Source organism: Lissotriton helveticus, chromosome 8, assembly GCF_964261635.1.
Source record: "Lissotriton helveticus chromosome 8, aLisHel1.1, whole genome shotgun sequence".
Classification (NCBI taxonomy): domain Eukaryota; kingdom Metazoa; phylum Chordata; class Amphibia; order Caudata; family Salamandridae; genus Lissotriton; species Lissotriton helveticus.
The window spans coordinates 996,760,210-996,786,783 of NC_136069.1; the positions used below are offsets into that span (position 1 = coordinate 996,760,210).

At 45.9% G+C, this 26,574-nt stretch overlaps 1 protein-coding gene across 2 annotated transcripts in view; it reads left to right on the forward strand.

The window, feature by feature from the left end:
- The window catches only part of ACOT9 (acyl-CoA thioesterase 9), a 597,782-nt gene that overhangs the window by 414,259 nt on the left and 156,949 nt on the right, over positions 1 to 26,574 (forward strand). The gene's annotated exons all lie outside the window — the stretch shown is intronic.

Below are 26,574 nucleotides of genomic sequence, written 5' to 3' on the forward strand. Positions count from 1 at the left end.
CAATGTTTTAGCTGTGGGTGAACTACATACGTTCTTTCTCAGATGAAAATGTCGTAGGACCTACCACAATTATTTGAAATTTACTGCATCCAAGGTGAAAATTGCCAAGGCAAATGTCTCAACCTCTACAACTTCAGTTAAGACCACAATCTAATCCGTTAAGACATGCAGGTGTCTCCCCGGAATGACACCTTTCTGATCCTCCGCAATAATACTTCTTACTCCTTTTGGTGGGATTTTTGCCAATATCCTGGCAAAGATCTTATATTCACAGTTGATCAAAGATAACATATAGTATCTGTATCGGGTTTTTAGATGAAAGAAATGACTTCCTTATTCCAAGCGAAAGGTCAGTTTTCACCCCTACTAATATGCCATCAAAAAATTCTGTACCTAGGGAGAGGATTATGTCCAGCAAACTCTTTAGAAATGTTAACAGTGGATATGATCATAACCTGCAGATCTACCTGATTGAAGATGCAAAATATCCTCCCTAGTCTCTTGTGGAAGAAAAGATTAAGTTAATATTGCTTGCATACCTGGTGTAATTATTGGTAATTGTAATTAAGCTAAACAATTATTCAATAGAGTCTGGCAGATAGATTGTGTTCTATAAATGTTTAACCAAATCACAAAATTCCTTCTGAATATCATGGGCCTCAGATATAGATAGTCTCTAGATGTAAACAGTCATTCCTTAATGTAGTTCCTTCTTCTGTCTGATGTTACTTTCCAAGCAACAGTGTAGCACTAGCTTACCCCAATTTGAAATATTGGAGCCAACTCACTTCCCATCTTGCTCAATGCTGGCTAACTAATCTGCGTTTATAATCTAATTGCACAAGCTCTAATTTAGAAAACACAAGAAGATGATGGACGGAGCGCTAACAATTTTCAGACTCTCACCCCTAATCACAGATCTGGGTTGAAACCATCATCGTTCTTTAGCTCACTTCCCTACCCCAGTGCAGACCCAGCCATATGCAAATCAGTCTTGACCCTGTTCCTCATGGGAACAGTCCAGCCCGAACTGCCAAGCCAACTAAACACAAGGAGATGATGGATGGAGCGCTGACACTTTCAGACTCTTAAAAGTTTCAGCGTTCCATCAATCATCTCCTTGTGTTTCCTACATTAGCTGTATTATCCAAAACAAAAAATATAATATTTAATGTATATTAAAATATATGTTTGTTTCATACACTGTAAATGTACAACAAATATGTAAATGTGATAAAAAATATATATGGTAATTATTTAACATTAAATATTTTATTAACAATAATATTCAGTATACTAAATAATAAAATATATACAATATAACCTTGTAAAATACCTTTTAGACAATTTTACATAAAGCATAAAATTATATAAAATGTATTAGAAAAATGTGTACAAATATTTGTCATAAACATATTAAACAAAGCAAATGAAACATTATATTTAAAGAACTGCAAATATTTTAGTTTACTATTACATGACTATACTACCAAAAAATGTACAGTTTTTCAAAACTGTAAAAAAAAATGTAATTAAACACAGAGAAAGTGATGGATAGTAAACCATAATGTACTATTCCATCTCCAAATCCAACTAAACTGAGAGAATGTGCTGGATAGTAAACCATATTAATTTACTATTCCAACTCCTAATCCAACTAAACTCAGGGAACGTGCTGGATAATAAATCATAATAATTTACTATTCCAACTCCAAACATAACTAAATACACAAAAATTGCTGGACAGTAAACCATAATAATTTACTATTCCAACTCCAAATCCAACTAAACTCAGGGAAAGTGCTGGATAATACATCATAATAATGTACTATTCCAACTCCAAACACAACTCAACACAGGGAAAGTGCTGGATAATAAACCTCCCAAAAATTAATATTTCTAAATAGCAAAAATGTATTATTTAAGAAATTGTACTTATTGACATTTTTAATATAAATAAAAAAATATACTAATTTTGAAATATAAAACATATAAAACAATATTTCTTTAATAATTAAAATCTGTAACATTTTATCTAATTATTCAGTAATTGTTTTTAAAAAAATATTTTAAAATACAAATTTATGACAATACATTTCGAATTTTTTTTAAGAAAAATGTTAAACACCACTGCTCGCAACAAAGCAAAATAATTCAGATTACAGTACAAATTACACATAAATATAAATATTATATAATCCAATATTAGGCACTTGTTAAACTCATTTCACACTAAAAATTATTATTATATTATATTCCTAAATTAAAGATTTCAGTAACTAATTAATATAATTTTTAATAAATTGTTAAATTTTTACAAAATGAAAAAACACACAATTTACATCAAAATATTCGTACCCCAAAAACTTTGCATTTTAAACAAATTTGAAAATGTATATTTATTAACATTTACAATTCATTATGTAGTTTAATATATTTTTTTAACCAACATTCTTACATTACTCCCCACCCTTATCCCCTATAAACCCAATATACCACTCCTAAAAATGTATAAACATTTTAAAACATTTTAATTTTTCCCACAAATTTTTTAAATTACTCCCCACACTTATCCCCTATAAACCTCAACATCCCACTCCTAAAATGTATAAAAATTAAAAATGTAATAATTGTTTCAACAAATTGTTTAATTTACTAAATCCCCTATAAACCCTACATCCCGCTTCTAAAAATTATTTTATAACCAATAAAAACAAATATTTTACCATCAAAAAATAAATTAAACATTATAAAATAACTAATACCAAATTACAAAAAAATAAAACGATATTATTGCCAACTATATTTTTACCTCCGATATTTATAATTTTGATATTTCTAGATTTCCGAAAAATCGATATTTTTAACAATGAGAAAACTTACCTCAATATTTTGCACCATCGTTATTTTTGACTCAATCTTCTTGCAATTAGATATTTTTACATCAATATTCTGTCTCTGTACCACTTTGACCTCCCGCTCACAGATGGCGAATAGAAGCTGGTAGAGCAGGAGCAGGAAATGTCTAGCAATGCTAGATTTAAGCTGCCGCGGTTCTATTATCTCCATAGGACTTACTTGACGTTGCAGCAGCTGCATGGGGTTTACCCAGCACAGTCGGCTGGCCGTGCCCGCTGCAATGAGACACTCGCCGATTTCATTCATGTAGCATAGTCATGCCACAAGATGCAAGCCTTCTATGTGGGGGTGTTGCAATAGGTTAATCTGGTTACAGGAGTCAGGGCTGAACTGACAGTCCGGCATTGTTTGTTTGGCCTTTTGTAGCTCCCTAGAGAGGGTAGGAAGATGGGCTATAGGTTAGCCCAATATGACCTAGTGCTTGCCAGGTGCCACATTGCTATTCACTGGACGTTCGCGACACCACCAACGCAGGGGAAATGGAGTGTTGACCTGTTTGAGTGGGCGTTGGTGGAAGAATGTAGACTCCAAGAGGGATGCACGGATGAGCATTTGGAAAGAGATTTGGAGTTGTGGGTGCAATGGTGTACTGCCGGGGGGAAGTCAGAGGTCTTGGTTGCCTGTGGGTGTGGGAATGTCACCCTAGATGGTACTAATGGGCTTGAGGACTCCCCTATATGGTAGAGCAGCTCCCCCCATGAATATTGTTAGTGTTTTTTGGCAGGGACCACGAGGGGTATGGCTGGGGAGTCCAGCTGATGTATATTTTGTGGCTCCCTCCCGTCTCTTCCCTGACAATTGGTTCACAGATGTTGCCATCAAGTTTGCGCTCCTTGGTCCCCTACACCAAGTCGGGATGGATTATGTCGCCTTTTTCTTTTTGAGATCCTTTGTACGTTGGGAGGACGCTGTACTTTAATGGTAGGACTGTGTTCACTATTGTTACTCCAGGTTAGCACCCGCAGAGTTTTGTATTATATGGTTTGCTTATTGTAGAATGCTAATTTAAAAAAAAGAAGTGCAGGCCCTTTTCAACAGAAGTAGGATGTGGTGTTATTCCTGCTACATTCTAGTGCCCAAAATGAATGGAGGCCTTCATCCTATTTTGGACTTTTGTCCTCTTAACGCCTTCCTCTGGAAGGAGAAAGTCTAAATGCTCTCACTAGCCCAGGTCTTGTCTGACCTTGACCCTGGAGACTAGATAGTGGCTTTGGGCCTGCAGGACGCCTATTTCCATTTACCCGTCCTACATGTCTATTGGCACTACCTATGGATAGTGGTGGGATAGGAGCTTTTGCAGTTCACTCTGCTCCCCTTTTGTCTCACCAGTGCCCCTCAGGTGTTCATGATAAGGGATGGCAGTGGTGGTAGCACACCTCCAGAAATCATGTGTGCCAGTCTTCCCCTACCTTGACATCGTGTAATTTTTGGAGTTCACTATCAACATTTCAAATCACACTTGACTGCTTCCTTTCCTTGGAGCCATTCTGGACACGATTTGAATTGTGCCTTTACCTTGGGGAAGAGAGTCGAGAATACTCAGGCTATGATCCTGATCTTTTAGCCTTGATCCTAGATTTCAGTGAGGTCAAATCTGAGGCTTCTGGGAATGATGACCTCCTGCATCCTGCTTGTTGAGCACACCAGGTGGCCTATGTAGGCACTACAGCCAAGATGACCCATGACCACGTGCAGATTTCAGAGAAGACTGCAAAAAGATCTGAAGTGGTGGTTATTAGACCAGATTGGGTCAGCCCCAGACCCCTCTTCCTTCCGCACTTAGAGCTGACAGTGGTGGCTGATGCATCAGCAAAATCCCAACTTCATATGAACCTTCTGGAGCTGAAGGCCATTCATTTGGCGTTGAAAGGCTTTCTTACATCCAACAAGGAGAGTCTGGTACAGATCCTCATAGACAAAACCACCGTCATGTGGTATTGCAACAAACAGAGCAGAGTGGGCTCACTGACCATGTGCCAGGAGGCCCTGTGCCTCTGGAAATGGCTAAACAACTAAGGAATTTTCCTGGTGTTTAGACACCTGGCAGGATCATTGAATTCCAGGGTGGCTGAACTCATCCATTGCCCCTTAGCGGATCACAAGTGGTAGTTATACTCGGAGGTGGTGCAAGGTCTTTTCCGCGAATGGGGAGAACATTGGCACAATCTGTTTGCCAGTACCAAGAATGCACACTATTAGCACTACTGTGTGTTGGAGTTTCCAAGGCGTCTCTTGCTTTGAGATGTTACGCCTCTAGTGGAACGTAGGATTCCTGTATGCCTTTATTTTGATACCATTTCTGCCCCATGTTCTCAAGATGGGCCCAAGTCATCCTACTGGTTGCAGATTGGGCATGGAGAGTGTGGTATCCAGAGCTCCTGGGCTTGAGCATCTGTCCTCCAATCAGGTTCCCCTCTGGTAGGACCTTCTGTCACAGTAAAGGGCCCAGGTTCTGCACCTGGGCCTTCGCAATTTCCACCTTCATGCTTGGAGATTCAGCAGCGATAGCTGAACATCTTTGACCTTTCTTCGAGGTGGTTGATGCCATCTTGGGAGACGAGCACTCCTCAACAAATACTGTACATGCCTGTTGTTGGTACAAATGTGTTGCTTAGTGCAGTAATCGCCAGATAGACCCCCTCCTGGCAAGGCTGTGCTCTGGGCACATTTACAGAGTACCTGTTGTTTTTTTTGGCTTTTTTGTGATTACCAGATCAGCCCTTAATGTTTAAGTCTCAAGTTGTTTTGCGCTTTCTGAATGGTTTTCATTTGTTTCCTCCCTCTCCTTTTGTCATGGCACTGTGGGACCTTTACTTGGTCCTTGTGTTTCTGATGTACACTCGAGCCGCATCACAGTGGCTCCTTGTTGGTTCTCACTCTCGAGTCAGTGTTCATCCTCGCCATAACATTGTCACTGCGTAAGTGAGCTTCAAGCTCTCTGTGTCAACCCGCCGTACACCACCCTCTTCTCAGAAAAGCTGGTTTTGCAGACCAGGGCATCGTACTTGCCTAAAGTTGGGACGCTTTATCTTGTCGGTCATAACATCACCTTGCCCCCGTTAAATGTTTCACCTCACCCATGTAAGGAGGAGATACTCCATCACTTGGACCCCAAAGCAGCACTAAGCATATATATCAATTATACCAAAGAACACGCTCTTTTTAAGGTTCTGTGGAGTGAAAAAGGTCAAGTCTGTGCAGAAAAGAACCATATCTCCCTGGATCGTGCTCTGCATTACAATCTTCTACAAATTGGCTAAAAGCTATCTCCGGAAGGACTGCATCTCATTTTGCCTGGGCTAAAGCTGCTACCACTGTGTAGGCTTGCAGAGGCCCTGTCCTGGACATTTGCCAGGCAACAACATGGGCATTCCTTCATACGTTCTCCATTCACTATTGTCTGGACAGTCAGGTTCGCCAAGAGGGGCATTTTGCAGGCTCGGACCTATAGGACTTTATGCGTCCATCCGCAGACCCGCCTCCAAATAGGTGATGGTTTGGGATCTAGTTAAAAGGTGAGGAATCTGCGGCTAGAAGTCTATCAGAAGAGCAAGCTACTTACCTTTGGTAATACTCTTTCTGGTACATTCTATCTAGCCACAGATTCCACACTGACCCTCCCATCTTCCCTAATATGTGGTTTGACTCTATCAGTAAAATCCCAAGTCTACGAATCTTCTCATAGGTTACACCATTTTGCTTTTGTGGCGCCGAGTCTGGAGGCACGGACACACTTGAAAACAAATGACATTAGCACGCAGGAGTGGCACCTATGTAGATTATGCACATCATTTCCAAAGTAGAGCGGCATCGATGTGGAGCCGTATGGTGCACCTACTGGTGCACAGAGGTACTACTGATGCATAAACTACGACTCTGGTGTGGCTCTAAAAGGGTTGCTTTCCCATCCACAGGTACGCGGGTGAACCTGGTTCAGTGCACCAACGCTCAATGTGAAAGACCTGTTATTTTAGAACCACAAAGCTCCATCCATTACATTGTTGATGTTGATCATTGCTGTTACTAACAGTCCATAAACCGGGTCTGGGGCACCGTGGTACCAGAACCAAACCTATTTCACTCCTTACAATATAACACACACAAATGGTACTAAGAGAAATAGACACTTTTAGCCCGAAGCATTTATTGCAATAGGGTGAACCTGTTGATCTTCACATCTAAAGTAACCACACTTCCAATCTAGACTTTCTTATGTTAGAAGCAACCCACTACATATCTTTTTGACAGCAAAAGCTGTTGTTATCAGAGAGACGTGAACACAGTGTTCCCTGTCAAAGAAAAAAACACAGCACGGCAGCATCCATTATCCTGGCCTTAACTCCTTATCTGCATCAGGTGCAATGTAGCATCATCTGTGTGGGCTGGCAGCAGTCAAGACCATCTGCTGTAGTATCTTGTGAGCATCAGGTGTTTTATCTGTGTCATTGTCTGAATGACTTGACACTTTCACAGTTCTTGCAAAAATAAGGCCAGGCAACATCTTTAACAATGGCAGACATGACAATGATTCAGCAAAAAATAGACGATGGAGACTTGGTTTTCCTAAAATTATGTTGGGGCCTACCCAGGAATGAGTCATGCCTTATAGCCATTACATCACTACTGAAAAGTTTCCAGTTTCAGTCTGACGACTGGTGAATATTCAAAAGGTGAGGAATCTACAGCTAAATAGTCTCTACCGGGAAGAGAGATAACAAAAGTAAGTAACCTGTTCTTCAGGGCTCTATGCCATCACTGCTTCCTGCAGCAGACTGTGGAGATAGGGCACTTGGAGTAGGGGCATGGTATGCCCTGGCTGAACAGGCACAGGTAGCCAAGGCCAGCCAAGGCCAGCCTTGGGGCCACACGGTGGAGCTGCTAGAGTGACACTGACATCATGACTATTTCACCAACACTTCCATCCTTGGTTCTGCTGTCGCCTGCAGAGCTCCCAGTGCGACATAGCACTACACGCCATAGTTGCTGTTTCACCATCACATTGGCAGAAGGATGGTAAGGAGCCATCTGCTTGAGCTATATAGCAGCGATGAGTTCTCTGCAGTGGGTTTTAGCAAATTATTGCTTACGCTAAACAATATTAGGGGAGATAGTGCCGGTCTATAGACCATCTAACTGCTGGCTAATCAAATAGTCATCTCCCATAAAGAAACCGTACAATCCAAAGCTTTTCACTTTAAAAAAAAAAAAATTTTTTTTATTTATTAAGCATTTTCAAATAATCAATACAACTTATATTTTTAACATCTGCATTGAATAATAAAATATTTTAAAAGAATTATACCGTACAGTCTTAGCATTGTATGTTACATTCGGTGCATGTTGGCATAGGTACATTTTTTCCTCGTCAGGGCAAATCATCACTTGTTAATCTTGTTAATTGTATCCTGGTTGTCTGTATAGAGGTCTACACTTTATACGCATGTTACTGGTGCCTAATATCACAATGAGACTACATATGTTGTGGTCTAGCAGCACAACACATCCGCTCTATATGCCACTGCTAGGTCTAATCAAGACTCGCTCCCCACTGTGAAACTGTAGTATTTTAATCTGTCTGTACATTTTGCTGTCTCTCTTATTGTCCTTCCGCCTCCCTCCTTTCTTGAGTGCTTGATGTAGTATCTGGAATAGAGAGAAGGTAGGTTTTGAGTGGTTCCCAAATAGCTTTGGGCCTCGACGTGGGTGGAAGCAATTCTGCATAAGTAAGAGCTTGTTCCCGCCATGCTGTCATGTCCAAAAGCCACTCTTTGAATTTAGGGGCCCTACCTCTTCCCCACCTGCAAGCGATTTTGCGTTTTGCAATCAATAGCCCGAGTGCTAGAAACTTCTTATGTATAGTTTCAACCCCATCTGAGTATCCCAGTATATTTGTAATCAGGGTAACCTAAGGGGAGAGCCCACCATTTTTTCCAGGGCCACAAACACCTGCTGCCAGCATTTGTTGATAGTCGGGCATTCCCAGGCTGGGTGTAGAAATCCTGCCCCTTCCTGCCTACATTGTGAGCAACTGTCCTAATCTCTGAAATGGAGCTTATATAGCCTCGCAGGTGTATAGTATATTCGGTGTAAGAATTTATAATGTATCAATTTTAGCCTACTGTTTGCCGAGATATAGTTTGTTTCTTTACAACAATAGTCCCACTGTTTGTCTTGTATTGATATGCCTAATTCTTCCTCCCCAGCCTTTCGGGATGATATCTGAGGTGCTTTAATAGCACTTTGTACGTTGTGGTATATACGCGACGTCATGTGCCGAGGTGGTTCTGTTTGGAGTATATCATGCAATGGTGTAAAAATCTGGGGATCTTGTGGAAAATCCAGTGCGATAGTCCGGACGCTTGTCTGAGTCTAACGAACTTAAATAGTTCCATTGTTGCAGGAATTTTGTCACGAAATAATTTTTCCTTTGTTAAAAATGCCCCGTTTTCATAGAAGTCTCCCCATCTTTTCCTCTGAACTCTGTCTAGGACCTGCCTACATGTCTAGTACTCGAGTGGTTGGTGAGGGAGGTATAGCACAGGCACTTCTTGTCTATTCATTATCCTCCTTGAGAGTATGGGAGTATAAGTACCTCCCACTTGAGTTGAGGTTGTTTGCCTCACTATACAAGCCGGATCATCTGTGTTCACAGGGCCTTGAATAAAATGCTGCCTGGGTTGTATGGGATGTTTGTGTATAGGTAAAGCATTTTGGAAAGTATGACCATTTTTATTAATATTATCCGTCCCGCCATGGACAATGGCATAGCAATCCAGCGAGATACAGAGCCTGTTATAGTGTCTAGGGCTTTACCATAGTTAATACGCATCAGCACACTCCTATCTCTTGCTACAGTAATCCCAATGTATTTAACTTCCATCTTGTTCCATTCTAGGGGATAATCAAGGGAGTAAGGTGTGATTTTGTCTTTGAGAGGGAATACACTTGATTTTTTCCAATTGATGTGTATACCCAAATACTCCCCGAACTTGGTAATTTCCCGCAAAAAGGGATTCATGTTTTCCTGTGGGTCTTTGACATAAAGAGTAATATCATCTGCATATAGTGATATTAGGATGTGGGGTATGCTAATGTTCGTTCTTTATGATGCTGTCTTAGTTTTACAGCTAATGGTTCAATTACTAATGCAAATAATATGGGGCATAGCCGGTATCCTTGTCTCGCACCTCTTGTAATGTCAAATGGGGGTAAACATGATCCATTATGGAGGACTGTGGCCTGGGGGTTTCTTTATTGGAGCTCTATACACCTTAGAAAACCGTGGGGCATTCCCATGTGTCGCAGTATTCCGCTGAGGAAGTCCCAATCCACAGAGTCGAATGCTGTGGTGGTGTCAAGAAATACTGCCACCGCAGCGATGTCTAGGTCTATATCCTATAGGACCACGAACAGAGTTCTAAGGTTATGCGTTGTCCCTCTGCCTGTGATAGCCCTGGCCTGATCGGGCAGAACTAGTCTGTCCATTAGTAGATTTAGTCTATTTGATAGGGCCTTAACGAGGATTTTGGTGTCACAGTTTATCAGCGAGAGCGGTCTGTATGATTCACAATATTCAACTGGTTTACCCGGCTTAAGCAGAGAGGTGTTCATAGCTTCTCTCATTGTCAATGGGAGTATCCCATCTTCATATGCTTCATCAAACAACTTCTTGAGCATAGGGGCTAATTGTGTAACAAATGTCTTACAAAATTCTACCGGTAGCCCACCTGATCCGGGAGCTCACCCTGAGCTCATTTGCATAATGGCTGCTGTGACTTCGTCCTCTTCCAAGTCAGCTGGAAGAAAGTCCATTTGGGAGTCCCCCAGCCAGACCCGTGTGGTGTCTTCGAGGTATTGTGGAAGGTCAAGGGGCTGTGTCCTCTGTGAGGTGTATAGGGCAGAGTAATATGTTTTGAATATATTTATTAAATCGTTGGCATCCCTATGAATATTTCCTTCAGAGTCATACAATTCTGTGACAAAGTTGGAGAACCTGAGTTGCCTGATGTGGTCAACAATAACTCCCTGGACAGTCACCTTCTCCGTAGGCTCTAGCTTTGTGGTATTTACTTTTAAATTTACACTCCCGGTCAGCTGTGTCTTTGTACTCGGTAAGTTTGTCTCGCGGGGTAGCTTTCGTATGTCCCCCTGTGTATGGCTCGTTCGCTTTTTGTTCTAGTTCTCTTATATCCCTCTCTAGTTTAAGTTGTGTGCAGATATCTCTTAGTATACCCCCTCCCTTTGTAATACAGAGCCCTCGTACGGTGACTTTGAACACTTCCCACTCCGTGGTGATTTTGGGGACAGTGTCGATATTGCGCTTGAAAAAGTCTTGTATCTCTTGTCCTATTTCTTCTTTAAAGACTGGGTCTAATAGTATAGTTGAACTTAGTCACCACTTATCATATGGTGGCTTGCACCCTAGAATGAAAAGTATCATTTTCACTGTGGAATGGTCGGAAAGTGTCCTGCCTAGGTGTTCAATCTGTTCTACCCAGTGTCCCATTCCTCTTGTGATCAACCAATAGTCGATTATCGACCACGTCGAGTGTACAACTGAGTAATGTGTCCCTTCTTTCTCAGTGGGATGAAGATATCTCCACACATTTTTTTAACAAACTTTATTGAGCCTTCAGTCCGAATACAATACACCATTCCAAATATCATTGGCATTTTCATTTTTGTTGGTGATTATCCCGTCCTGCTCCTTAATGAAATTTACAAACTTCAAATTATTGCATCCAGCATTACACAACATGAAATATCTATTTTGCATAAAAGGAACATATGGATTCTTCCACAATAATTACTAATGTCTTAAAGGAGCCTTGTCTTGCATCTGTACTTTCAAGCCCTAACCTGTAGCAACTACCCTTTCCCCCTCCCCTTCCTGGTCCGTCTGCGTCCTGTCTCCTATTCCGTCTCACCACCATGAGTTATCAACGGTCTCTGACCTGTGTTTCCACTGTACCATGGACCATTCTGTGTAGTTTGTTCTAGCTGTCACTAACTATATAATCATTGTTGTAATTATTTATAAGGTGGGGTCAACAAATGTAAGTGGGATGTCTAGTTGTGTAAATTCTTCTAGCATAGTGTCCCAGTCCAAGGTGATGGGACGTTTTCTCAGTCCTCTCGTCTAAGCGCCGCGCTTTCAGCACTACCCCATCTAACCACCTCCTCATGCCAAATGTGTAGTGGTGGGCTCCTTGGGGACTTCCATCTCATAGTAATCGCTCTGATAGCCAATATTATCACTAGGTCCTGAAAACTCAAGTTAACTTTCTGTTTTTTAGCACGCTTGCGCAGGCCCAACAGCCACTCTAATATGTTGTCTGTTATTGTGAGATATTTTATTTCTCCGAGCATGTTCTGGATCTGACCCCAGTAATCCCTGAGGTGCGGGCAGGCCCATAACATGTGCACAAAGCCAGTCTCCTTCGCCTTGCATCTCGGGCAGCAGCTCGGGGCCTCTGGGAACATGCACTGTATCCTCTTTGGGGTTAAGTATGACCTATGGAGAACCATAGTTTGTATAAACTTAAGTTTGGCGTTTCAGGAGACTCTCTTGGGATGTTCTAGAATATTTTCCCAGGCCTTGTCTGCAATCGGCACGCCTGAAGTGTCTGCCCATTTTGCACGAAGGCTCGTGAGGTCTGTGGAAGCCAGCGCTCGGATGCCTGTATAGAGCCATTTAACTAGGTGGCCACCCCTCCCCATGTGATAGAGTAGCTGTACCAAGTCATGTTGCGGGGGGTCGCTGCGCTGGGGTGCCCATGTCACCCTTATATAATGCACTATCGTTGCGTGCAGTAAGAAAAGCCTATTAGGAGCTCCAGTGCACCTCACGAACGTCGCATGGTCCAGAAGGACACCATCCCCAAAGAAGAACCCCACCTCTGCCACTCCTGCATCTATCCAATCCCGCATCCTAGTCATTGTAAGCTTACCACCCATAGCTGGCAGCCCCAATAGTGGAATATTGGACGCGTAGGGGGTCGCGACTGAGGTGTACTGTAGAGCCTTTTTCCAGCATTGTAATGCCGTGATTAACAATAGGGTCCGTCCAAGGGTATTTTCATTTTCGGGAGTAACATGTTATGCAGGGTACCTCGCTCTAGATCGCGTGTGCTATAACCTATTTCCTGTAGGTTTCTGCCTGCCGTCCAATAAGACAGCCACTGTAGTTGGGAGGCATAGTAATATGCCCGGAAATCAGGGACACCCAACCCTCCCTTGTTCGATGCCACTTGCAATTTCTTGAGACTTACTCTTCGTCTGCGCCTGCCCCAAATAAAATCTAGCAGTAACATATGTAGGATGCGAAATGTGGACGTTGGTACCAGCAGAGGCAAATTAACAAAGAAATACAATATGCGGGGAAGCATCACTATCTTGGAGATGGCTTTTCTTCCCATCACTGACAGCGGCAGGGACGACCAGAAGGAAATGCTGGAGCACAGCGAAGCAATGGCCTTCATGAGGTTGCCCTCCAGTTAGTCCAGTTGAGTCCTGTAGATATGGATACCCAAGTATTCAAATGTATCCACCGCTACAGGGATCTGATAGGTGCCAAATTGGATCCTGTCGGGGCGTAATCCCTCTTGGAAATAGAAAGCATGTGACTTCCCTGCATTTATTGCCAATCCTGATATGGACTCAAAAGCCTGGGAATGGGCTTGCCTCATCCTCCAAGTCTCGCAGATACATGAGGATGTCGTCCGCATATATTGAAATAAGTTGTGCGGTGTCCTGTACGGGTCTTCTCAAAGCTATAGCCAGTGGCTCCAGAGCAAGAACAAAGAGGAGGGGTGAGAGCGGGCACCCCTGCCTGGTGCCTCTATGTATAGTGTATTCTGGGGAAATATATCCTCCTGTACGTGCCCTTGCAGTGGGTTCAACATAGAGCAGACTAACCCTTTGCAGACAGTTCAGGGGGAGGCCAAAGCGCAACAGGGCAGCAAACATGTAGTCCCATGTTAAAGAGTCAAATGCCTGACGTAAATCCAATGCTAAACATCCGGCCCAATATATTCTCTGGAAGTGGCCTTCATTACATAGTGAAGTCTCCTAGTGTTGAGCGAAGTGCTACTTGCGGAGAGAAACCCACATTGGTCTCTGTGTATGAGACTGGGGAGGACATGTACCAGACGGTTGGCAAGGGCCTTACTGAGGATTTTATATTCGGCGGCCAGTAAAGACAGTGGCCTGTAGTTGGACAATTCAGTGCTGTCCCGCCCTGGCTTGGGGAGTGACACCACCAGAGCTTGCATCGTGGATTGCGGTAATTTACCGGTTTCCCAGGCCACCTTGTACAATTCCTCTAATTTTGGTACTAAGACATCCGAATATATCGCATAAAATTCAACCGGTAGGCCGTCTAGGCCCGGGGTTTTATTACGGTTAAGGCTTTTGATTGCAGTCCTTCTTTCGTGTTGAGTGATAGGTCCCATGAGATTTTTGCGTGCAGCCTCAGGTATCGTAGGGAATTATAAGTCATTTAAAAAGGCGTCTATCAGGCCATCATCTGCGTGCGCTGGTGCCGCATATAAAGCACTAAGATAGGTGCAGAATGCTTCTTTAATCTCTATTTGGGAATGTATCAGACCCTTTAGTGGTGCGCGTATACTAGTGACCAATGGCGTTTCCGGGTTTTCCCTCAGTAACCGAGCTAGCGGTGATCCTGATTTGTCAGTGTCCATGTGTTTCAGTTGTGTGTATGCTCTATAGTCCATTAGCCTAATAGATTCTAGGGTTTCTGCATGTCGAATACGAGCCTCTTGGAGCGCTGCCCTTTTGCCTACATTTGTTACTGCGGCTGGTTCTAACTCCGCCATCAGCGCCTCCGTATTCATAAGTCGTTTATGCGCTTCTTGTTGCGCCCCTACAATAGCACCTATTGCTGAGCCCCACACACCACCTTAAACACGTCCCAGTCCATGAGGTTAGAGGAGGCCGTGTTCCAGTTTTCTAGAACGTAGTTTCTAACCATGTCCAGCAATACGGTCCGAAAGGGGGCATCCTCTAAGAGTTGGGGCCAAACTTTCCAGGATGGGACTGGGGTTAGGACTCTGCCCCACTGTAGAGTAATTTCCAGGGGGTTATGATCAGAAAATGTTTTGGCTAGATATGTTAAGTGGTGTACGTGAGCGGCTATTGTGTGGGAGCATAGGAATCTATCCAGGCTTGTATGGAGTTGGTGTACTGGGAAGTAAAAGGAATGTTCCCTGTGTGTAGGATGTAACATGCGCCATGCGTCCGTGAGTCTCCAACCCTGCATCCAAGTGTTCAAAAGTTCAGCCTGTTTGTGAATTCCAGCCCCATGCAGCGGGGGAAGAGATCTGTCCAGCACTATGTCTAGGATCGCATTGCAGTCTCCACCCAGGATCCAGGAAATGGTATCCCACCTCATCAGGGCTCTGCCCAGGTCATAAAAAAATTGATTTTGATCGAAATTTGGTGCGTATATATAATACCTAACACTACTGGGAGACCGTCTAGGGTACCTATTAGAAGTATATACCGTCCCTGGTCATCCGAACGCCGGTTTACCTCTGTAAACGGGACCCCATGGCGAATCCAGATGGTTGCCCCTCTAGCAAAGGACGAATAATTAGTGGTGAACATCCGGCCCCTCCACTTTTTCCGAGTTTTCAATGCCTCCGCCTCCATTAGGTGGGATTCCTGGAGGAATACTATATGCACCTTTTTCCTAAGGAGGTATGCATGCACCCTATGACGCTTGTGTACAGCCCCTAGCCCACGTACATTCCAGGTCAGTAGGTTGTATGAGCCTAAGGAGGCTTGATAACGAGACATGGAGCTGCTACATGTGTTGGCCTCCGTGTGGCACAGGGCCCATGATTGCATACAGACCAAGAATTCCCTTTCCCTCGTGAACTAAACGTATACGGCGCAGCCAGTGAACGATGCTGAGCCAAACCAATAACTAAAACATATTGAAACCAAAGAACGTTGCATGCGCAATGTGGGGGGGCACGCGCCGCCAGCCATGCTATTTCTTGTGCGGGTGCAGAGCTCCGGTGGCTCTACTGGGCCCGGGGGGATTGTTACTTTACTCATAATATATTTACCTGTGCACTGTATTAGCAGGATCTCCGCATGTGGGACCTGGGGGGGATCTACACTAATATCCTAATCTCGGAAGCCCGGTACTTCAACCAGCCTGTTCTTCAATTCTCAAGTGTCAAGAAGGCCATCCCCAGTCTGGGGTGTCGCCGAGGGAAATAGAGTGATGCTATGTTCTGAGTCTGATTGTATGGTGCTGTCCTCCGAGTCCGACGTGATCTTTGTATTGTCCTCACGAACGGATCCTACGACTGCTAATGCCTCCGCCCTGTCCGCCATCTTCTGAGCCAGAGTCGGTCCTCGTTTTGTAGAGTTCTTCTGGGCTCCTCCCCGGCCTCGGGGTATCTGTTGTTGCGTTTGTAGAGGACTATGCATTACTGAACCCGACGATCTCTCCTGACTGTGTTCAAGGTCCATGAACTCCAGCCATTCTTCCACATCATTGGGGCTGTCAAAGAAGTAAGATTTCCTGTTGTGCATAACTTTGAGCCTGGCGGGGAATAATAGGGCATATTTAAGTTGGGCTGCCCTTAGTTTTTTCTTCACCGCTTGGAAGGAGGTTCGCTGTCGCTGTACCATGATAGTGTAGTCCAGATACAAGGAGATTCGCTGATTCTCAAATTGGATGAACTGAAAAAATTATGCAGGGGTTCTGCCCAAATGACCCTCCCAAACCTGAGCTAGGTACATCACAAAGATGAGAAAGTAGAAAAAAGGGGGTGTAGAGGGATCAATTTAACGAAAAACTTTTTTACACAAGATATATTTAATTACCTTGTAATGTACAATTATTTGTAAGGCATATCATTTCACAAATTTACAAACACAAATATACGCATCACAGGACAAGGTGGCACACAACAGAAAAAATAATGGATAAATTATACATATTTACAATAAATATATATACATCACACAAATACATTATATACATTACATATAAACAAACATAGTGTACCCTACAACAATAATTGGAATCAACAGTATTCACTATAGCCTTAAAGTGATATAAAGCTATAAAGGAAATCCTCTCAGTGCCTAAGTTATAAATTCTTTATACACAACATTATAAAAGAGAAGGCGCCAGAAATGAAACACAATAATCAATGTAAGGGGACCCCTTAAAATGGTGTCTCAAATTGGATGGTCGTCTTCTCCCTCGCTTTTTGTAGCAGCATGTCTCTGTCCCTATAGTTCAAGATTTTGACAATCAGAGGCCGTGGTGGTGCACCCACTCTTTTTTTTTTTTTTTAAAACCTTTATTGCGCATTATCATAAACAGATACGGGCCTACAACCATCCGGCCGGCCGAGACAAATATACGAGCATTGAGACAAAATTATCGCAACTCAGTAGCACGGAGTACAATAATAACAAACGATCCAAATTATTGCAAATAAGCGGGCGCTACCGAGAAACAGGAGAAGTTAAGGTTCACTTTTTAAAGGTTACATAATTAATTGGTAGTAAAGCATACGAATCGAGAAGGATCTGAACACATATAGGTCACCGAAGATAAGGGTGGGCAACGCGTACCCGAAGGATTCAGAGTAAGCAATGAGAACTAATCAAAATGGCGGCTAAAGAACAACACTAAAGGATAAATAGGCACCAGAAACAAATAGCACGCCTAGCGTCACCCATCTAATCCCGAACGATCCCACCGACCCAGAAAAAGCGAAAAGAAAAGGGTGAGAACATAAAGAAAAATAAGGTACCATAGAAACAAAAGCGGACAAAAGAAAACCCTTCCCCCAACCCCCCACCCTACACACATGCAGAGGCTATGGTCCACTCCCCCCCTAACAGTGTGCCTGTCGCCCCAAAAGAGCACCCGAAATATAGAAGAAAAATAAGAGAGAAGAAAAAGAGAAACAGTAACGTATCAGAGGAGGGCCTAACGAACATACTCAAAACAACCAGCGTACGTAAACGCGGCCGCCATCCCCGGACCCCCAACCCGACATAGAATCAAAACACAGGATCCCCGCGTGTACGATAAAGTCCCAGCAACACAAGTTCAGGAATCACAGGGAGAAACTTCGTCAACCTTGCCCCTTACGGTCCGACGTGCAAACAAGGTCCAGCTGGATAGTGGCCATCATTAATAGAGCGGAAAGACGGGATGACCATTGCAGGATAGAAGACCGTCCACCAAAGTCTGAAGAACTCGGAACCGTGCATGTCACAACATCACAGAAGGGTCCCACACTCAGCAACAACAATCCACCGGGAGAGGCCGAACAAAGAAGTGAATACAGTCCCAGGAGAAGGCGGCGAGAGACACCATCAGACCACTGAGGCGCCGCCGGACACAGCGCCCGGATACGAACACCCAGCCAACTCGCAAGTCCCGGAACATCAAGGCTCTCCCCAAACATAGTATCCAATTCCACAACAGGAGCAGGGTCCGGTAGCTTTCGTACCTCCGTAGACGTCCGGTCAGTCAATCCATGGCAATCAGCAGCAGGATGTGGCATAGTGCTCCGCACATGAGAGCAGACGTGGTCAGCCGAGGGCATAGCAGACAAAAGGGCATCCAATCGGTCCTCCAGCTCTCGGGCAGTACATCGAAAAACATCTCGCAATTCACCCAGCGCCCCAACAATATCGCAAATCCGCAGCAGTTCCCCGGGAAAGGAGGAAGCAGCCGCACCCTGCATGCCAGCCTCACAGATATGGAGGAGATCATAAGACCGGCCGCCGACCCCCCCTGCGGACAGCCGGTCATCAGGCCGCAACTCCGTACAATAATGACAAGTCAGAGGCACAGGGGCAGCACACTCCATTCCGACACCCAAACAAGTCCAGGCAGCGACGGGGCACGCTCGCATACTCAGGAGCAACCCGGGGTCGGCAAATGCTGGAGTCGGGGAATAGACACAAGATGGCACACACCAAGGCGCTGGGCAACGAGAAAGCTGGAAAACTCTCGTACGAGCTGGGGAGAAGATACTGTGTAACACTCACAGCCGTCTTGCCCCTGAAGAATAAAGCGTTGCGGAGCAGGCGGAATATCCGCGGTGGATAGCACAGAGAAACAGCACACCCCCGCCGGGCGGCTCCGATGTAGTTACGATGGCCGCTGGCGATGCAATCATGGCCGGCCGTCTCCGAGGAAGAAAGACCCGGTCGCCGCCATAGGGCCAAAGGAGGGAGCAGGGGCGCTGCTCCGCTTCCCCCACCGGGAACACATCGAAAGCACAGCGTCAGGAGCAGAAACACCTCCCGGATCCGAAAATGCGGGTATGGAGCAGGATAACTTGCAGGATGAGCCGCAACACGGGGTAAAAACGAGAGGGTCGGCGGAGCCGAGGGTTCAGGCGGCCATCATGGTTGCGGGCTAGGCTCCTCCGGTGCACCCACTCTTGGCGCGCCGTTAGAATCCGATGCGCCCTCTCCACACAAAAATATGGAAACAGGCCCTCAGGGGCAACATGCTCCTGGAACCACGCTTCCATAAAATCCGCCGGTTTCGTACCTTCGCTTCGTTCCGGCAGCCCAATAACTCGGACGTTATTACGCCGATTACAACCTTCTGCATCTTCAATCCTGTCTTGGAGGCCAGAAACCTGGTTCTGCAGGTGTTTTATTTGCGAGGCGTGTTCCGTAAGTTGGGGGTCAATGCTTGTCAAAGCCTTCTCGTGGTCACGCACTGTGTCGGTGAGCTTCCCATGATCCGCTCTCAGGAGAGTAAGGCCGGTCGTGAGGCCCCCGATCTGTTGTTTCACTATCTTCCTAGAGTCTCAGATTTCCTTCAATATTAAGTCTAATTTTTCTGAGTGGGATTCAGCCGGTCCAGTGGTTGAATTGCCCGGCGACAGGTCCCTAGCGTTAGAATCAGGGCCCCCCCCCCTGCCAGGCCAGTATCCAGAGTTCTGCCCTTAAGCCTGCCCATTACGCACCCAAATCAATTACAGGCTTGGGCGCTGACAGTGGAGCCACCTGTAGAGTACAGGGTCCTCTCTCGTTGTGGCTCGAGCTCAAGGTTCCCTCCCCACAGTATGATGATATCTACAAAATCTCTAGGTCTGTCGACGCCGTCGTCCAACTCCACTGCTCACCCACAGCATTCCAGACCCCCCAGCAATATGGAGAGTCCGATCACCTAGTAGACTGCCTGTCGCCCGCCATGTGCCAAATTGCCACCACTGTCAGTGCCCCTGTGTCCTCCAATCATGCCATGTCCAGTTTCGCCACCATTCTGCCTAGTATTGATGACTTCTCACTGCGTCTCTGAATGTATGGGGGAGGAGGGGGTTTACCCCCCAGCCGGGCGTCACAGCATAAGAGCCACCCTCATATTGTGCTCTCCAGGGCAGCCTCCGCATTCATTGACCCCTCGCGGAGCCCCGCAGTAAATTAGCCAGCAGCCACGGGGGAAGAAAAGGGGAAGGGGGCCCATCTGCTCGCAGCCCAAGGCACCGCGCTGACAGCTCTCACCGTCTGGTTATGGCGCTTGTCACGCGCCTCGCCCCGACCTTCCAGCAAGCCTTGTTTCCCGCTCCTGACCCTCCGCCACACTCCTCCAGTACGGAACCGCCGTCCACCACCTCTCCAGCCTCCGGGATGTAAATTAGTCTAAAGCAGCAGGGGCCGCCGATCAGCACGTCGCTCTCGCCGGGCTCCTCACTCAGGCCTCATACCCCGCGTCTGTGTCGCAGCTCCGTCTGCTGTCCATCCTCAGCCACTTCCTCTCATTCCAGGCTGGATTCTCCTGCCGGACAGCAACGTGCGGATGACGGGACCCTCCAGGCAATCGGTACGTGCTGTGACACGGTGCTCCATCAGGATTCACCCCCCCAGGGTCCGGAGCCTCAACAAGATGCGTCCGCCATCGTAAGCGGCTGGCCACGCCCCCCCATCTCCACACATTAAGAAGATAATTGTCTGTAATAATACGAGCTAGTTGACCCTGTGCAGCGGTGTAATGTGGCGCAGTCTGGTGTGATCTGTCCATGGCAGGCGTGACTACAATGTTGAAATCCCCTCCCCAAATGACACGTCGTTCCTATGGAGAGTATTTTTCCCCACAGCGTGGTGAAAAAATGGGAGTCTTCTGTATTAGGGCCGTAACAGTTATCAATGGTAACTACATGTGGACCCAGGTGGCCCAGCACCATACTTTATCGTCCTTGTTGGTCTGTTAGTGATTCCATGGGGACTAATAGTGTGTTCACCACCCCCATGCGTATGTTGAATATGACGAAAAGTAGTGGTACTACTCCCAGCGGGCAGCAAAGCTTGGTTGCGTGGTTGGGTTAAAATGGGTCTCGTGTAGAAGTGCTATCTGAATTTGATGTCTATCCAGGTATGCTAAAATATGCCGCCTTTTACGCAGATTGTTAAACCCCCTCACATTTCAGGATATGCAATGGATTTTACCAGTGTCCTTGTGTGTTACTCATTATCCCATAATGTTGGTGAAAATGTATGTCACATTTTTATCTCACTACGCAGTTTAAAAAACATTCTCTGACCTGAAACTCCATCGAGGAGTGCTTGATTGCTGTGACTGTTTTCCTCTTCCCTCCCACATCAATGTCCTCAACTTGTTCGGTATGCATTTCCCACCCATTTCCCATCTAACAATGAAAACGTAAAACATAACTTCTTACATAAAGTCATCCTAATTGAATGCACTGATATCTAAGAGGTTGATTAGGGGGATCACCCGCGGAGGCCCTCCATCCCATAATGCCCTGTTGACAAGGGAGAGTGACCTCCAGCTGGTGGAAGTGCGTGGGAATGGGGGGCATCCAGACTTTTTGTTAGGTTGTGTACCACCTAAGAAATCATATTTCCATGTTGGTCGAAGGTTACACCGACCCACGGTTAGGGTGAAATGAATGTTTGTCAAAAGAGTTCAGTACATAGCATCTTTGCTCTAAAGTCTATCAGCGAGTTCACTCAAGTTTAGATAATAGTGAAGAAGATCGGGACCAGGATCTGCTAGGGGCGTCGCTGGGCGTTGTGCGTTGTTTCTTTTTCAGGAAGTCCTCGACCTGCTGTGGGTTCTGGAAGCAATGTTGTTTCCCCTTGTGAGCGACTCGTAGTCACGCTGAGTATAACATGGCGTATTAGGAGTGGGCCAGTTGAAGTTTCCGTTTAACCATGGTGAATTTTCTTCTTTCTTCTTGAACAGATTGAGTGAAGTCAGGATAGAAGCTAAGGATATTGTTCTTGTTTTCCTCCTCCTTCTTTTTCTCGCGTGACAGCCGTAGCACAGTATCCCTATCGCAGTAGTTGAAGATTCTCACCACAATATGCCTTGGTGGTGTTCCCGGAGGTGGTCTTGCCCCCAGTGATCTGTGTGCCCTTTCGACCACTAAGTGTTTGGAGAAGGCTTCTGCACCAAACACATCGCAGAGCAGCCTTTCTATTTAATCCTCCATCCGGCCTGCATTTGACGATTCGGGCAGGCCTAATACGCGTACGTTGTTTCGGCACGAACTCGCATCTAAGTCTTTATTTCTGGTGGCAGTTACGCTCGGCTGTCGATCTATTTGGGAGATCTGTTCTTTATGACTTGTTGTGTTGTCTTCCAGGTCTGAGATTCTGGTTTCTACTTCTTTTATCCTATGTCCATGTTTTTTGATTTTCTGGACAAATGTTTCCATGCGCGTGGACATTGCGTCCATTTTTTGATTCCATGGAAGTTAAGCTACTTTTCATGATGAGGAGAATTGCTTTCCTGTTGTCTTCTTGGTCATCAGGAGGGGCCCCAGCCTCAGTCTGTTCTTCGTGCTGTGAGCACGCTGTTTTACAGGCCTCAAATGGCAACTTCGACTGCGTGCCATCTGTTCGCCACATCTTGCAATGTTAGTGTCTTGGCCCCCTCCTCAGGGTGGCATTTCTTTTTGATAGTGCTTATAGGGCAGCTGTCTGGTCCGGCGTTTGGGCATCGCTGTTTGTACAATTTGCTCCCCTAGAAATTATTTCTGACTCTTTGTGGTGAAGCTCTACTGCGGCTAAGTTAACTTGTGGCAGTGTCTTTGCGTCCACAGGAGTGTTATGCGGGCTGCCGATTTCAAGGAGGAGCCCAGTGTTGTTGAGGCCGGCACCAACTCGCCTCTTTACTATGGCTCAGGTAGGGGCTCATTCTGTCAGGCCACACTCTCCCTAGTATGTGGGGGCACAGTACTACAATATCCTCAGCGTGGAGGCCTGGGGCAGGAGGGGGTGTTCTGTTGAGGCAGTTCTCTGTTTCCCTCGTGTCAGGCCTGCTGCGTCCATGGTCCTCATTCCGGGGTTGAGCTGGTATACCGGCCCTGCCTCCCACTATGCTGTGCCTTGCCCCGAGGGCCAGGGGGATTCAACCGATGTCTCCTTATTTATTCCATTAGCCTTGGGAGGGCACAATAAATACTACTGTCCTTCGTGGCTGGAGCCCTTGAGTATTAACCATTCCACTGTTTCGAGTTTGGGGGGCTCTTTGTTGCGACCGCCAATTGTCTTATGGGAACGGGGGCCGCGTTAATCCTACTGCTGTTCTCGATCTTCTGCGACCGGGGTGGGGGAGGGGGGCGTGCCATCCGCATCGCGCTGGTGCCTTGTATTATATTAGCGTTCCCTCCCAGGCCGCAAAGGGTTCGTTCTCCCCTTGTCTGGCAGTGGGGGGAGTACACGACAGAACGGTCAGCCCAACCAAGGTCTCGCTGTCTGCAGGCCCCCTCTGCCGATCGTGGAATTGCGGGTGCACTGTGAGCCCGGCCTGCTCCTCGTGCACAACCCCAGGCTCGATTAGTCAAGGGGCCCGTCTCTCAGATCCGTGCCCCGCTCCTCCGCATCTGCTTGAAATCGTGGTCTGCTTTTCCCCATCTAGTCTCGTTCTGCCTGTGCTGTTCAGGTCGCTGGAGGATTCCTGAATTATCCCAACGCTGGTTAGGTCGAGGTACTATCCGGTTCGTCAGAACCGGAAGTAGCGAGATCTTATGTTTCTTAGAGGGGCTCTTCATCCCGCCTCTAATTTTGGCTCTCTCCCATTGGCTGGCTTCCTAAATGGAGGCCAGCCATTGGAGGGGAGAGCCGCCACTCCAAATAGGCTCCGTCCTTTTCGGATTTAGAGGTGTGTTCGGTGTTCTTCTTTCCACTTTTTAGCCACGCCCACCGAACACGCCCCCAAATCCGAAAAATTTAGAACCTTCCGTCGGCCATTATTTGGTTTCTCTTCCTATGAGGATGGCCTCGCTGTTCGTGGCTCCCGCTGTCCCCCCTCCCGCTGTTCGTGGCTCCCGCTGTCCCCCCTCCCGCTGTTCGCGGCTCCCGCTGTCCTCCCTCCCACCCCCTCCCGCTGTTCCCGCCCCCTCCCGCTGTTCGTGTCTGTCCGCTAGTAGGATACATGGTGACGCTGCTGCCTTCCACCCACACTGGAGCCGCTTCCTCTGCTCTGACGCGGACACGGGCAGTCGGGTAAGTTTCTTTTTTTTTTAAATGTATTCCTCCCTCTGCCCTCCTCCGTCGCGCTCTCGCCTCTCCCCCCCCCCTCCCTCTGCTGCAGCTCTCCTCCGTCGTGCTCTGCCGCTCCCCGGCCCCCACTCCTCCCTCCCGCCTCCTTAAAATTATGTTGTGACCTCCCTGCTCCGCTTGCCTCCCCCCTTCCCTCTTCCGTCGCGCTCTCGCCTCCCCCCCGCCACCCCCCCCCTGCAGCTCTCCTCCATCGTGCTCTGCCGCTCCCCGGCCCCCACCCCTCCCTGCCGCCTCCTTAAAATTATGTTGTGACCTGAGGCGCAGCCATGTCCCCCTTGGGGGGACCCAGTGGCGCGCGGTGCTCCGAGCAGGATGGTGTGTCATTGTACACTGGTGCAGTCGCTGCACTGCTCACTGCTCCACAATGAACCCCTACTATGATTTGCATTTTCGATCGCAGTTTCAGAATTAGCAAAGAGTTGGTCCCATTGCGATTGCCCTCCGGATCTGGTATGCACTCACACATTTTGCTTACTGCTACAGCTTCTGGTAGCTCGTTCGTACTCGTCAGACTCTTAGTATACGTTACAGGGATAAGTTTGGGAGTTTCCAGTCTGAATCAGGATTGGTTTATTCATCTCTATGTGCCCTAGTACTCGGTTACCATCGTTGACGCCTTTTCTAGAAATTCAACACAAAATGGGATAGATTTGATTGGTTTCTGGAAAGTCTGGAAAGACTTGTGATTTCTTTCTCTCGTGTCCTGCTTCAATGCTCCCCTCCTCTAAACACACACCGCACCCATGCACTCCTTGTTGCTCCCTCATGCTTCCCCGTCATCTATTCCCCGACTATTCTAACTCACTTTCACTCCCTTTCACTACCTCACTCTCTCTCTATCTCACTACATCACAACCTCACTCTGTTTCTATCTCACTACCTCAGAACATCCCTCTCCCTCACTACTTCACTCTTTCACTACCTGACTCTCTCGGTCTCTCACTACCTCACTCTCTATCTACCTCACTCTCTCTCTCACTACCTCACTCTCTCTCTCACTACCTCACTCTCTCTCTATTTCACCACCTCACTCTCTCTATTTCACCACCTCACTCTCTCTCTATCTCACGACCTCACTCTCTCTATCTCACTACCTCACTCTCTCTCTGCTAATGCAATAGGTCTCGCATATGGAAGCAATTAAGCTATTGCCAATATAAATGACAATGCCATTTATTTAGGGATACAAAAAAAATAAAAAATGAACAATGCCAATAGCTCTACCTATAATATTGCCGAGACCATTGCATTGTAAATGCTTGTTTTAACATAGCAGGCACGATATTCACCAGCAGTCTGCATATTCATTGAGTTTTTGCGGTCCGGGATGCCAGAGCCTCACTGACGTGCTTCCATCTTGGTCGCACGCCCCCTAGTGCCTCTTGCTTTTTTCTTTTTTTTATGACATGAACTTTGGCAGACAGCGTAATCAGGTCTTGGCTTTCTGCATTTTTGTTATTTCTATGATTATTTTAGTGTTGGAAATTGTAGCATCAAGCATATGTCTTTGCTCATCCGAGAGCCGTATCAAGAGGCAGTCTGTCCAAAAACGTATTTATACATCTAGTTGTCTTTAGACTTCTGCTAGAAAGGAAAAGAATACTTTATTGGTTGATTTTTTTTATTTTGAGAGTTTTATATAGCGCTGGCAAGACCAGATGGTATCAGAGCGCTTTACAGCAATGTAACAACAATTATCAGTTAATCACAGTACAATAAAAATAAAAGTTTTGAGAGTCTAGATAATTATCTGTCAATCACAGAGCCATAGAAATACAGTTTCAAGAGTCTAGTCACTGTCATTCAGTAATAGTGCTTATGATTGTAGAGATCAGCATCAAATCGTTGTGCAGACCTTGCGGTAGAGGTACACATGACAAGGTGGAGTTTCCATGGTGGGATTGATTAGTTATTTCTCACAAGGGATAAAGGTGCCGGTTAAGGAGGAATTCTTTTAGTTGTCTCTTGAAGCTCTTGAAGGAGGGGTTAGTTCTGATATGTACTGTGGGAGAGTTCCAGATTTAGAGGGTGTTGCCCGAGAAAGAGCAAGAGAGTGTTTTTTGTTTGTCTTTTGGGGAGGATGAGAAGAAGCGTTTT